This window comes from Piliocolobus tephrosceles, chromosome 9 (genome assembly GCF_002776525.5).
Source record: "Piliocolobus tephrosceles isolate RC106 chromosome 9, ASM277652v3, whole genome shotgun sequence".
Taxonomy (NCBI): Eukaryota; Metazoa; Chordata; class Mammalia; order Primates; family Cercopithecidae; genus Piliocolobus; species Piliocolobus tephrosceles.
Window position 1 is genome coordinate 127,665,547 of NC_045442.1, and position 12,841 is coordinate 127,678,387.

At 45.3% G+C, this 12,841-nt stretch overlaps 1 long non-coding RNA gene across 1 annotated transcript; it reads left to right on the forward strand.

Moving 5' to 3' along the window:
• Positions 1-1,872: 1,872 nt before the first annotated feature.
• On the forward strand, positions 1,873-6,135 carry LOC116418929. Its single transcript, XR_004229143.1, has 3 exons — positions 1,873-1,956; positions 2,324-2,425; positions 6,083-6,135. It is a non-coding gene; the product is annotated as an uncharacterized LOC116418929 (long non-coding RNA).
• Positions 6,136-12,841: the final 6,706 nt, after the last annotated feature.

Genomic DNA, 12,841 nt, shown 5'->3' on the forward strand with positions numbered 1-12,841 from the left:
AGCCTCCTCCTTAAGAGATGGGCCATGTCCCTGATTCGCTTTTGTGGAAATCTCCTTTTATCCCACAGTTGGAGGAGACAGAGAAGGTTCTCTGGGCACAGCTAGTCCTTCTAGGCGGAGACAAAATCTGTTTTGCTAAATCAACTTTCTCAGAACTCTTCCCTCCGTCTTCTTTCCTGTCATTCCTTTTCCTTCCTTTCCTGCCTTCCTCTCCCTCCTTCTGCTCTCCATGCTTTGCTTTTGTCTTTTATTCATTTCTCTCCCACCTACCCTCCCTCTCTTTCCTCCTTTCCTGTTCTCCTTCATTTTCCTTTCTTTCTTGCCTTCCTTCCTCTCTCTTTCCTTCCTTTCTTCACTTTTTGACTTCCTTCCTTTCACTTCCTTTCTCTCCCTCCCTCTTTCATCCTTTCCTGTTTTCCTTCCTTTTTCTCTTTCTTCCTCCCTCGCCTTCTCCCTCCCTCACTAGTAGCATGTGCATGGCTGACAGATTGCCTGGACTTGAATCTCAACCCCATCACTTACTGCATGCATGAGCTTGGGCAATTTGCTGAAGAGCGTACGTCTCTCTTTCTTCATCTGTGAAATGGGTTAACCATTGTGTTCACCTCACGCAAGAGAAGGCCTTAGCAGAATGTGTGGTCCATGAGAAGCTCTCCATAGAGGGTGGCTATTACTATTAGCTTTTTATTCAGCCCCATCTTGGGCATATCTGTCTGCAAGGTGTGAGATGAACACAGTGGTTTCAAACTTTTGGTTTTTTGTTTGTTTGTTTGTTTGTTTGTTTTTGACACAGAGTCTCATGCTGTAGCCCAGGCTGGAATGCAGTAGCGTGATCTTGGCTCACTGCAGCCTCCACCTCCCAGGTTCAAGTGATTCTCTTGCCTCAGCCTCCCGAGTAGCTGTGATTACAGACACATGCCACCACATTTGGCTAATGTTTGTATTTTAGTAGAGAGAGGGTTTCATCATGTTGGCCAGAGTGGTCTCAAACTCCTGACCTCAAGTGATCGGCCCGCCTTGGCCTCCCAAAGTGCTGGGATTGCAGGTGTGAGCCATCGTGCCTGGCCAAGATGAACACAGTGGCATGATGGCCTGGCCTTGCTCCCTGGTGAATGATCTGGGAGGTGTGAGCAGGCATCCTCCATCCCACCCCTAATCCCAGCATCACTCCATCAGGAGGCAGGGGACTCTGTCATCAGAGGACAATCCCAAAGTCTCTGTGAAGGAGGAGGCAGCGGAAAGGGAACCTTGCCAGGCTGCAGGAGCCTTCTGTTCCTTTGAAGGTGTGTTGATTTGGACGGGAGAGGGCAGGGAGCAGTGTTCCCAATGGGCTGCGCCTGAGTGTCAGCACAGGTGTTCCTCAGACAGTGAGACCAGTGTTGACTGGAGAAGAAAGTTTGCTGGGCCAGAGTGGGACAGCATGCAGTGAGACCTGACCCATCAAGGTCCCTGGGCCCATACTTGGGGAGATTTTCCGTCACCCAGGGATTTTCTTTCTTTACCTGCAAAATGATGTCTGCTGATACTGAGCTCTTTGCTGCCGGTAGCATGTTAGCTTTGCCCTGATAGAAATGGAGGGATTGGGGAGGGCTCCCGGTGTTTCTGAATTGGAGGAAAACACTGACAAAACAGGTATTTTAGACACATGTGTCCATCTGTGGGATACAAGGTACACACAGGGAAAGAAACAAAATAGGAACTTATTTCACTTATGAAACCTGTGAAAATCCCCTGAAGGGGGGTGGGATTAGTCACAGCTTGCACATAAGAAAACAAGCTGCAGAGAAGTAAGGAGATGGGGCTGAGGCCACCGGCTTGCAAGGGACCCTGCCTGCAGCTTCCACAGCCCAGCAGCTGGGCCATGCGAGGAGGAATGGACTGGCTGGGACCTGGCATGGGTCCAGTCCTGCCACCACTTTGCTCCTGGACAGGGTCATCTGTGCCTCTTTTCATCCGGTGATTATTGCACTTATCTAATAAAAATTAGATGAGATGCTATAAATAGAAGTTCTGGATGCGGTAGGCCCCCATAGGCATCAGCTATGATTTAAACCACATGGCAATGGCATGACTCCTAGGAAAAGGGAGGCAGTGGCAAAGCTGTTCTGGTGCAAGATGAGCTCTGAGCCAGGCCCAGACAGGTTGCCCGTTAAGGCAGGAAAGGTGAGTCATCTTGTTCTCTAAGATTCCGAGAAGATGTCCTTAGGGTGATTTTTACAATGTTTCTTTGAATCACTTTTTTCTGCCAATGATGACAAACTACACTTTTAGAGATAATTTGGGTGTATTCCCTTCACTTAATAATCCAATTTGTTGTTTTCAGGGCGAATAAGATTGGACGATGCAGGAATCTCTAGGATTTTGCTCCTAGGACTCCCCAGGAATCTTGACCCATCGCTAAATAAGATCATGTTTAAGAACACAGGTGAATTTCCTCTTTGTAGGATTGTCTTGGCAAGACATGGTTCCATGAGGACCAGTTTGCCCAGGTGCAGATCTGTGGTTCACACATATAAGTGACATCTGTCGGACCATGATACTGCTCAGAAGCACTGTGGGGATGGCTGAAATTAAGCAGCTACAGGGAGACTTTTAGCTTCTTAGAGAAGTCCAAACAACATAAGAGAGACTGGTGTTGACCTTAGGTGACAAGGCCGAGAGAACTGAGCCAGTATCTCTGCAGCACAAGCCAGCAAGGCCACAGAGAAGAGGAGTCTGTTGATGCCACTGCCGCTATTGTTCTTTTGCCTGAAAAACACAGTGTTCTCTGTTCTTCATCTCGCTTTACTTATTATTGAATTTTCTACATTATTCCATTTGCTTAAAGTTCCAGAGAGTACACATAATAACACCATTGATTGAAATCATTAAAACAGATAGCTTCAATAACAGCAAAACTGAACAGCAATGCAGCAGCTGATTTCTCTTTCGCCACTCTCTTGGGGTGTGGGTTGTGAAAAGCCAACTTGACTCCAAAGTTTTTCAATATGCTTTGCTGTTGGAAATGGCTATGCCTTAAGGAAGTCAAGACCAGCTTTGTTCTCCTTAGACCAAGAGACCTGAGAAAGGCACCTCACTAGCCCTCACCTATGAAGGGGACCTGGCTGCTCCTGGGACTGTTATGAGAGTTTGCATCCTAGAAGTGAGGTGCATAGCACCATGCTGGATGTGGTGTTTGCTTTTTAGTAAATAGGTGTTCTTTTGTTCACGCAAGATGTTAGAGAATTCTGTTTTCATTATATAGGGGAACCTCTCAAAGGAACAAAAAATCCTTATTTACTCAACCTGGGACTTCGACTTTATGGAAAAAGAAGAAGAAGAAGAAGAAGGAGGAGGAGCAGGAGGAGGAGGAGGAGAAGAAGAAGAAGGAGGAGGAATGCATTCATCTTCTGTATGGAAAAGAACTTTCCCTAGGCAAAGCTAAGACACACAGCTGCAGGCCTGACCGAGGACAGCTGTCCATTTCAGGTCCCACTCACGGAAATAATGACCCAGGCACAGGCAGCAATTGTAGCAGATGCTATTCCTTTTTTCCGTGTGTGCATCATTTTCGTTTGGTTTGTTTCTCACTCTTTGGTGGGAATTTCTGCTCGATGCTCCCACAGGACCTCGGTTTAGCCGGATCAGTGGAAAACCTGTACAGCTTGACCCTTTATAAAATCTCCCGGTTACAGTTTTTCTTTGATATTTACTTTGGAATACCTAGAGACTCTTGCCACAGACATTCCCCTTTCCAAAACAACATGGCTGTGTTGGAAACAATATTCAGGAGTCCAGAGGACTGTGACTATGGGAAGAAATGTGGTTGTTTAGGAACCCGGGACTCCTTCCCAGCCCTCCAGACCCTCCAAAGAGCTGTTGACAAGAGCCTTAGATGAAGGCCCTGAGCCGTAGCCTAGAGCAATTCTCCTTTGCCTATCTAAAGAGCAGGACAGGCAGGATTAGTGAGGTAAACAAAACTTGAAGGACTTCTTAGTAGCCAGACATCTGAGGCCCTTCAGAACCACTTTGAAGATCGGGGGTGATACTGGCTGAGGCTCAAGGTTTATCATTTGATTTGTGACTTTCAGTTCAGGCGGGAGACAGACAGGAGAGTTCACCAGAGACAGGTCACTTCTGTTGAATGAGTCACCATCGCCACACAACTGCTTGTTCTGGAACAGCTATGATGGGGACATTGTCTAGGATCCCAGGAAAAGTGAAAACAGTGACCTGAATGTTTTCAGCACAATGAATGTGATAACAGAGAATGAATAAGTGGAAACAGCTCCAACACAGCCAAGGAAATGTTGCTTTATGAGAGCTGACTTTCCCCAGAGCCATGCGCTCCCATCACAGGGAGGATTAATTCATACATTTCAAGGCCTAAATGACAGACGATAAATGTGTGTAATTATGTAAGTGAGCCCATTGTGTCGGTACGCATAGGTGACCACTTTTCCTGAATCAGATATCGGACTTCTTACATGTCAAAATTCAGAGTGACAGCTGCCAATCTCACCCCAGCATCCTCATCTGCTAACCAGGTATCTGTACTCACTGAGCGTGCTTGCTTGGTGAGTCTCAGCTGAGTCAGTTACAACAGGTCCTCTTTCAGACAGGTGATGATTAGAAGGTTTGTGACTCAAAGAGCATGACGTGTCCCCTTTCCTCTGCAGCAGGAAGATACTCCCTGATATCGTAGCTAGTGACTCAGCCTGCCAAGGCAATCCGTTTCATTCTTGTATCATTCTTGCATAAGTCATGGCACAGAAAGCTTGGCAAGATAATTTTTAAATTTTAAACTCGATCAGGAGAACTGTTGAGAAAATAAGACTTCACATTTAAGTACGTTTCCTCTCCTTGGAAGCTTTCAAGAGGTGCTGCTGTGTGAAGGGTTACTCCACGGTAAATAAATGATACTGTACTTCGTAGTAAATAGGAGCTCAGTGCTGATTCAGCTGGTCGCAGGCCATTCCTTCCTGAAGAACTCAAAAGCTGTTAGTATGTAAGGTGGGTTCTTCCACAAGGCGACAGGTCAATCAAACTCTACCATCTCCCAAACCTCTTTGAGACAGCGTTCTATCAACACATACCCTCTTTGTTCACTTTCCAGTTTGGGGGGTGAGGAGAAGGGCAAGAAAAATAACTCTCATCAGAAATATTATTTCATGTTTTAAATTAACTCAAAAGATCTTGTGTTAATATATTCTCTTCATGAATCGTTCTGAATGTAGATTCGTTTCCGTGTAATAATTCAGATACAAAGCTAAAAATTGCAAAAATGATAGCAAATACTCATTGAGGGTTTATTATGCACAAAACACCAAGATGTGTGTTTTGTATTATTTAATCCTCTTGGAAACGGAAGCAGATACTGTTATTATCACACTGTCGCAGATGAGCAAACTGAGGCCAGGAGAGGCATCCGAGGTTGTACAGAACCCAGCCCACTGACAGGCGGCTGCAATCTTTCCCTGCGAGTCACAAAGTTTAGCTTCATAAGCCAGGACTGCCTTTCTTTTCACTCTGACCAGAGAAAAACAGTTCCAACACAGCCAGGAAAATGTTGTTTTACGAGACCTGACTGACCCCAGAGCGGTGGGCTCCCATTATGAGGAGGACATATTTAAAAGCCTAAAATTATAGTTCTATAAATTCATGTCCTTTTATTATGTATTTTTCTGAACTTTTATTTTATTGTTATTTATTTACTTTTGAGGTGGAGTCGCATTCTGTCACCCGGGCTGAAGTGAAGTGGTGCGATCTCAGCTCACTGCAACCTCTACCTCCTGGTTCAAGCGATTATCTTGCCTCAGCCTCCCAAGTAGCTGGGATTACAGGCAACCACCACCACACCTGGTTAATTTTTGTATTTTTAGTAGAGGTAGAGTTTCACCATGTTGGCCAGGCTGGTGTCGATCTCCGGACCTCAGGTGATCTGCCTGCCTTGGTGAACATTTTCTATATATGTAAAATATTGTTATATAATTTATATTTTAGTTTAATATATCAGAGCCATTTCTTTGCTTTGTGTCTTTGCCATTCGAGCTGCTATAACAACAATACACATGGCTTAAACAAGCATTATCATTTCTCACAGTTCTGGAGGCTGAACCTCCAAGATTATGATGCTGGTAGAATCGGTGTCTGGTGGGAGCCTGTTTCCTGGCTCATTGAGGGCGCCTTCTCCTTGGGTCCTCACCGGTGAAAGGGGTGAGGGAGCTCTCTCTGGTCACTTTTTCTAAGGGACCTAATTCCATCCTTAAGGACACCATCCTCATGACCTCATCACCTCCCAAAGATGACATCTCCTAATACCTAACCTAAGAGGTCAGAATTTCGACATGAATTTTGAAGGAACACAAACATTCAGTCCATGGCACCTTCCAGAGAGTTTAGAGTATGTGTTCCCAGCCTCAGCTCTGTTGACATTCTGACAGAAACAGTTCTTTGTGGTAGGAGACTGTCCTGTACACGGTGTGTTCAACAGCACCCCTGGCCCTCACCCACTAGATGCCAGGGGCATATCTGCCACTTGTGACAAGCAAACTTACCTCCAGACATTGCCACGTGTCCCCTGCTTGGGTGGGATGTGGGAAGTCAAGTCAACCCCAGGAGAGAGAGCCACTGAAGGAGACGTTTCAGGGCAATCTTATTCCTGAAGTCCTGTGTCTTAGTTAGAAACATAAAATACGTCAGTGACAAACACCCAAGACTTCCTTGCTGAACAGCAGGAAATCAGTCTCCTGTACCCCCACTCCTCACCTCCACTGGGCGTGACTAACCTTTTCAGTCCTCAGTAGGTTTTCTTTCCTCTTCCTTGGGACTGTGTAAGGATTCCTGACATCTCCACCAGTCCCTAGCCTGATACCTGCTCCTCATGGCTCAGGACGCTACCCCTCAAAGGCCTGGCCCAAAACAGGAGCTGATAATCTGGCTTGACTTCTTATAATAAGCCTTCCACTTTCTCTCTGATTAGATTTATTTTCTTCCTCTCCTTGGGATGGGAAACATTCAGAGTTTGACTCTTGATTTGCCCACCACCCCAGGGTTGTGTCCCACATGGCTTCTTTGGGGTATTTAGAAGAAAACTCCTCCTAATAAATCAACAGTGAGGGCCGGGAGCAGTGGCTCACACCTGCAAATCTCAGAACTTTGGGAGGCGGAGGAGAGCAGATCACTCAAGCTCAGGAGTTCAAGACCAACCTGGCTAACATGGTGAAACCCATCTGTACTAAAAATACAAATATTGGCTGGGCATGGTGGCACACACCTGTAATCTCAGCTACTTGGGAGACTGAGGCAGGAGAATCACTTGAACCTGGGAGGCAGAGGTTGTGGTGAGCTGAGATTTGGCCACTGCACTCCAGCCTGGGTGACAGCACCAGCTTCTGTCTCAAAAAAAAAAAAAAAAAAAAACTGTGTTAGAGTATGGTTTTCTCTAGTCCTCAAAATGTTTTTTATGAAATAGACCCCATCACAATGAGACCTGGTGCATTCATGATGTCAGAATCATCACACAAAGGTGCACACTGGTGTATTTAAACTTGGGATATGACACGCTTGCCACTGTGCAAAGCGTACATGCCGACTTCCACTCTCTATGGGGTCACTCTGAGGCCACCAGGGGCTATGCTGACAACACACAGCCCTGCAGGAAGCAGAGCTCCTCCTGGCCTCCCCAGCGCCCTTGGGGCAGAACGGGAACTTCTCCAAGCACCTGTCCCCCTTCTACAGTAATTTCTCCTTCGCCTCCAGAAATTGTCTTTATATAATGTAAAGCCTTAGTTCAAGGGCTTGTCTCCAGAATGATGCCTTATGACATACAATTTTCTGGGAAAAATTTTACCTCTTTCCCATTAAAACCATGTCTGTGTCCACAGTGACATGTTCCTGAGAACGCTGCGGACAGAAGACGCAAATGTCTCATACCTGAACTTAGCCCATGTGTCTCATCTGTGTTTATTGTGTTTTTGTTAGAATCTGGATGTGTTCATTCCAAGTGTAAAAAGAACTCAAATTAAACAGGATATAAGACATATAACTAAAACCTTTTAAAACTAATATTTATCTGAAATAAGACATTCTGTGTTATTTTTTGGTGAGGTGAGAAAAACATCCTATTATAAGATATATAGTTTCTTATAATGGAAAGAAACATACATATTTCCCATTAAATAACCTCTAACATTATTTTAATATTTCCACCAAATTTATTAATGATAAATAGAAGTCAAGAAATAATGCCATTGAGAGTATCCTATACTGAAGAATCTTGTTTTATAAAGCATCTTCCCATACAATGATAATCAGTTACTGTAATATCTTTTCAAGTCATACCACTCAGAAATATTTTGAATATTATACAACTTTGTGTATGTGTATATATATATATTTACGCATATTTTCTTCAGTCAATGATGTGATGCTTTACACAAGTCAAATATGATGTTCATAATCTTAGAAAAGATCTCATAAAGAACTTGGTAACTAACTTAGAGTGTATGTGAGACTCAGGACACTCATAAGAAATCAAACATTTTGGTATTGTATTCTTTGCTTGAGTACAACTTGATCATACGAGTCTAATCTGTGTTGCCATGTTTCTGTATTTGAATGAAACTAAACTGACCTGTTTGGAACCAGTGCGTTTCCTCTCTGAAGGCTCTGCAGCAGGGACCATGTGACTGACCTCAGATGTTAAAGGAAACTCAGCTCCAGGAATCGGACCTCACTCAACTGAGCAAAACACATAACACCAGCCTATGTCTCCACTCACCCTTGAAAGAATGGAGGGAAAAGCTTCTCCTGCTGGACTGCGTCCTGCAGCCGGGAATCCTGGCGGGAGGCAGAGGCCGCTGATGCACTTCCGATGGGTGGGTGGGTGGTCCATGTGTGCGTACGTGCGTGTGCATGTGTGTGTGTGTGAGAGAGAGATAGGAATGTGTCTTCCTTATCCGAAGCCATTTCCTGTGTTCAAATGTGATTTCTCTATTTATCTACAATCCCAGCTAGAAGCATAGAAAGCATTCTCACTCATGTTTAGGAGGAAAGAAGCCCAGCTGTGTCCATGAAAGCGTTAATATTATTTCTCTCCCACCCCTTCAATATCTTGCCCAAAGCATTCGACATTCACGTGTGTTTAGGCTAAATACTTTATTCTATTTAGCTGAGCATTTCCAATATGTTAATAGGAATATGAGAGAAGCGATATGCTTGAAAACATCACAGTTAATTCCTCCATTGCAAGATAGAGTGATTGATTGATAGATGATGGATAGCTAGACATAGGCAGATAGATGGATAGAGAAGCATAATAACTTAAGTGGAAAATGGTCAGAAGTAGCAAAAGTTAAGAGGAAAATTGCCTTGAATTTCCCCACTGAGCTACCTTTGGCAGTGTCTAGGAGCCCTAGGAAGCACTCAGCACACATGTATTAATCAAGCACGCCTTAAACATTCAAGCCTGGACACACAAAGCAATTTCAGTTTTTTTGTGAAATAAATATCAGCTATTAAAAACATACTTGGACACAGAACTGTTTTCAGTCTTCAGACAAAGGCCAAATAATCTGAGATGTGCGCTGGGGGAGAAAAAAAGGCGGGCTTTCAGTTTCCTTTGGCATGAATTCGATTTGTGCAAAGTGCTGAGCCTCCACATCCTGGGAGAAGCCTCAGCCTAAAGCCCCCCTGGGGCCATGCTGGTTCCCTTCCCTGGTGGCTGGACCTGGGTCCTCTCAGGGGCTCCCCAGCCGGACTGCAGGGTCAGCTGTCAGCCCTAAGTGGGCCCTTTGCTTCAATTGTCTCTGATGTCACTAAGCTGCTGCAGGACTGGAGATGGATACAATGTCAGACTCCATCTTAAACCCCAAGGACTGTGTCAGGGCCACTGTCATTTCATTCCTCTCTTTCAAATGTCTTCACAAATGTAATTAATACGGGATCAGCAGTCAAATCCATCTTTTAACAATCAAATCTTAGGTGGCTAGATTCGATTTTGCTTTGGGTTTCCTGATGGTTCAGAATGTATTCCACGCAGCTTCCCCTCCTTCTCAGCCAGTTCCCCGACCAGCTCAGGAACAACTATTTTTAGATCCAGGCAAGCCCCAGAGCGTCAGACGGTGAATTATTAGCTGTGACTTTAAAAATAGTCATGGAGACACTTTCGAAACCTCTGATTTCTCCATAGCATGTGGACTTGAATTTACATCCCGCCTTTACAGCCCACATTCCTGTGGTGTAGAGAGAGGCAGGCCATCAATGCAGTCTACATCTGATGCTCCTGTTTTTCTCTCTCTTTTTTTTTTTTTTTTTTTTTTTTTGAGGTGAAGTCTCGCTCTGTCTCCCAGAATGGAGGGTAGTTGCATGATCCTGGCTTACTGCAACCTCCACCTCCCAGGTTCAACTGATTCTCCTGCTTCAGCCTCCCAAGTAGCTGGGATTACAGGTACTTGCAACCACACCCAACTAATTTTTGTATTTTTAGTAGAGACAGGGTTTCACCGTATTGGTCAGGCGGGTCTTGAACTCCTGACCTCATGTGATCCACCCACCTTGGCCTCCCAAAGTTCTGGGATGACAGGCATGAGCCACCGAGCCCAGCCTAGGTCTTATCAAAGCTCTGAAACTACTCATGGGGTCACACTGGCGATGCACAGTGTCCTTGGATCACGTGCCTGCATTCAGAAGCAGCCCCTGTGCTCTGCACACCCCACTGGGGACCTTCACAGATGCTTCGCCCGACACACACAGCCAAGGACAGGGCAGCGCTCAGAGCTACTCTACCAAGCCAGAAACCTACTTGCTCTACCTTTTGCTCTTTCCTTTATATATATTTTTTCATAATATGGAGGTCAGATGGAGGCAGCATATTAAATCTCAGCACTAACCTGAATGCTCTACTTGAACAGGGTCTAGGAAAGCAAGGTCTTCTGTAAAACGCCTGCTGGCGATTGTTGAATATGATGTTTCATAAAACTGGAGAATATCAACACAGTGTTATTCCAAACTCCTTATTTTATAGAAAATAAATGGAGGCCTGGAGATGGTAAAGGACTTTCAGCAGGATTATGACAAAACCATAACCCTGATGATGCCTGAAGTGTCCAGACTCCCAAATTCATGCGGTTTGGAGAACTTTCTGCCTGACAGCAGCAGGGAGTTGTAAGCAGCGTTCAGCATCCCCCAGAAATGCTTGTGTGTCAGATCACCCCTTCCACAGAGGGTTCTGCAGAGATGAAAGCAGACAAGATGGCGAGGAAAAGGTTAAACACTTCCATTCTCTAGGATTGCCGGGCATAATTCTTTGCGCTCACGGATCTCATCTTCAAGATTCGCGACTGTGGGCAGGAATGTGCAGGTGGGGGAGTCAGCACCAGTGACATCCTATTAATTCATACCAGCCAGTCACTTCTGCTTTCAGGAAAACACTCAGATTTCCCCCAGTCTTAGGAACATGAACATTTCAAAAAAAAAAAAAAAAAAAGAACAGCTTTCGTTTTTTTTTTTTTTTTTTTTTTTTTTTTTGAGGAAACTGTCTTTCATACGAGCTTTAAAACGGAAGGTGTTTTAGAAGCGACAGATGCAAATATCCCCCACAAGTGTTTGTACAGCTTTGGGCAAGTAAGAGGTCAATCTCCAGTTGTTGACGGGAGAGGTTTTGTGAGCAAAACACCTTTATCATGAAATATTATCTTGTAAAAATATTTACTAGGGTGTAAGTGCAGAACATTGTGCTTCTAATGAGGCACATGAATTTTGAAACCGTGATCCAGTCCCACAAAACAATACCCAGGAAAAGGCCGTATTTTTCTCAGCCCTTGCTGTACATGTTGTTTGTATGGAACTGCTCCGTGACTGGCTCTGCCTCTTGTTTTGAAGTTCTGTTTTTACGGTTGACCATGCTTCCCGGTCACATAGAATACCTATTTATTATGACCCCTGATTTTAGTGTAAAAGAAATTTGAGTTTATGTCATAAAGCGAGGGTCACTCTTAAGAACCAAGCTTGAGAGGAAAATTGTGCTCCTATCTGGCAGACATTCTCATTTCCCTCCATCTTTGGCATGGCCATCTTCTGTGGTGTTCAGAGTGAAACAGAGTCAACCATCAAACCTGAGGTGTTAGGACACACTGGAGCGTCCTGGTAGTGATAAAGACACGTGTAGCGTGGATGAGGTGCCTTCAGGGGAAAAACAGAGCCATCCTGTGTCTTCGGAAAGTTCCAGAATCTGTGTATTTGGGCTTCGGGCATGCGCAGTGTGCTTAGGGACTGTGGCTGCAGGTGGTCAGATACCTAGGACCACGGGAGGAGGAAACGGAACTTTGGGAGCAATTCCCTCCCCAACTTTTCCTGTAATTCAGAGCCATAAATAGAGCTGGAAATGAAGTCAGGCTCCACATGACCCAGCACATCATTCTGTGGGGATTACAGCCTCATTCATGCCCGGATTACTGCAACAGCCTCTGAGCTGCGTCCTGGGCAGACACTGTCCACATTCCATTCAGCTCACACACTCTCGCCAGGCTGAGCCTTCCTGGGTGCCGCTTTCATCCCACCGTCCCCCAGTTTGAGAAACAGACAACATTCCCTGTGCCTGCTTCATCCTGCCTCAGCCCCAGTAGCTTTATGGCGCTCCAGGGGCCCTGGCTGATGTCCTCCACGACCTGCGTCCCTGTGTCAGAGACACTGTTCTCCAAGCCCCCTACTCACCGCGTCTAGGTGCACCCATGCCTGGCCGCCTGCTCCTGCAGACGCCCCCTGATCCTCCACCTCTGCAGACAGGGGCTGGATTCATATCAGTGGTTCCCAAGGAGATTCCATAGACCAGAAGGGAGATAATCAGCTGTGAATTTTTACT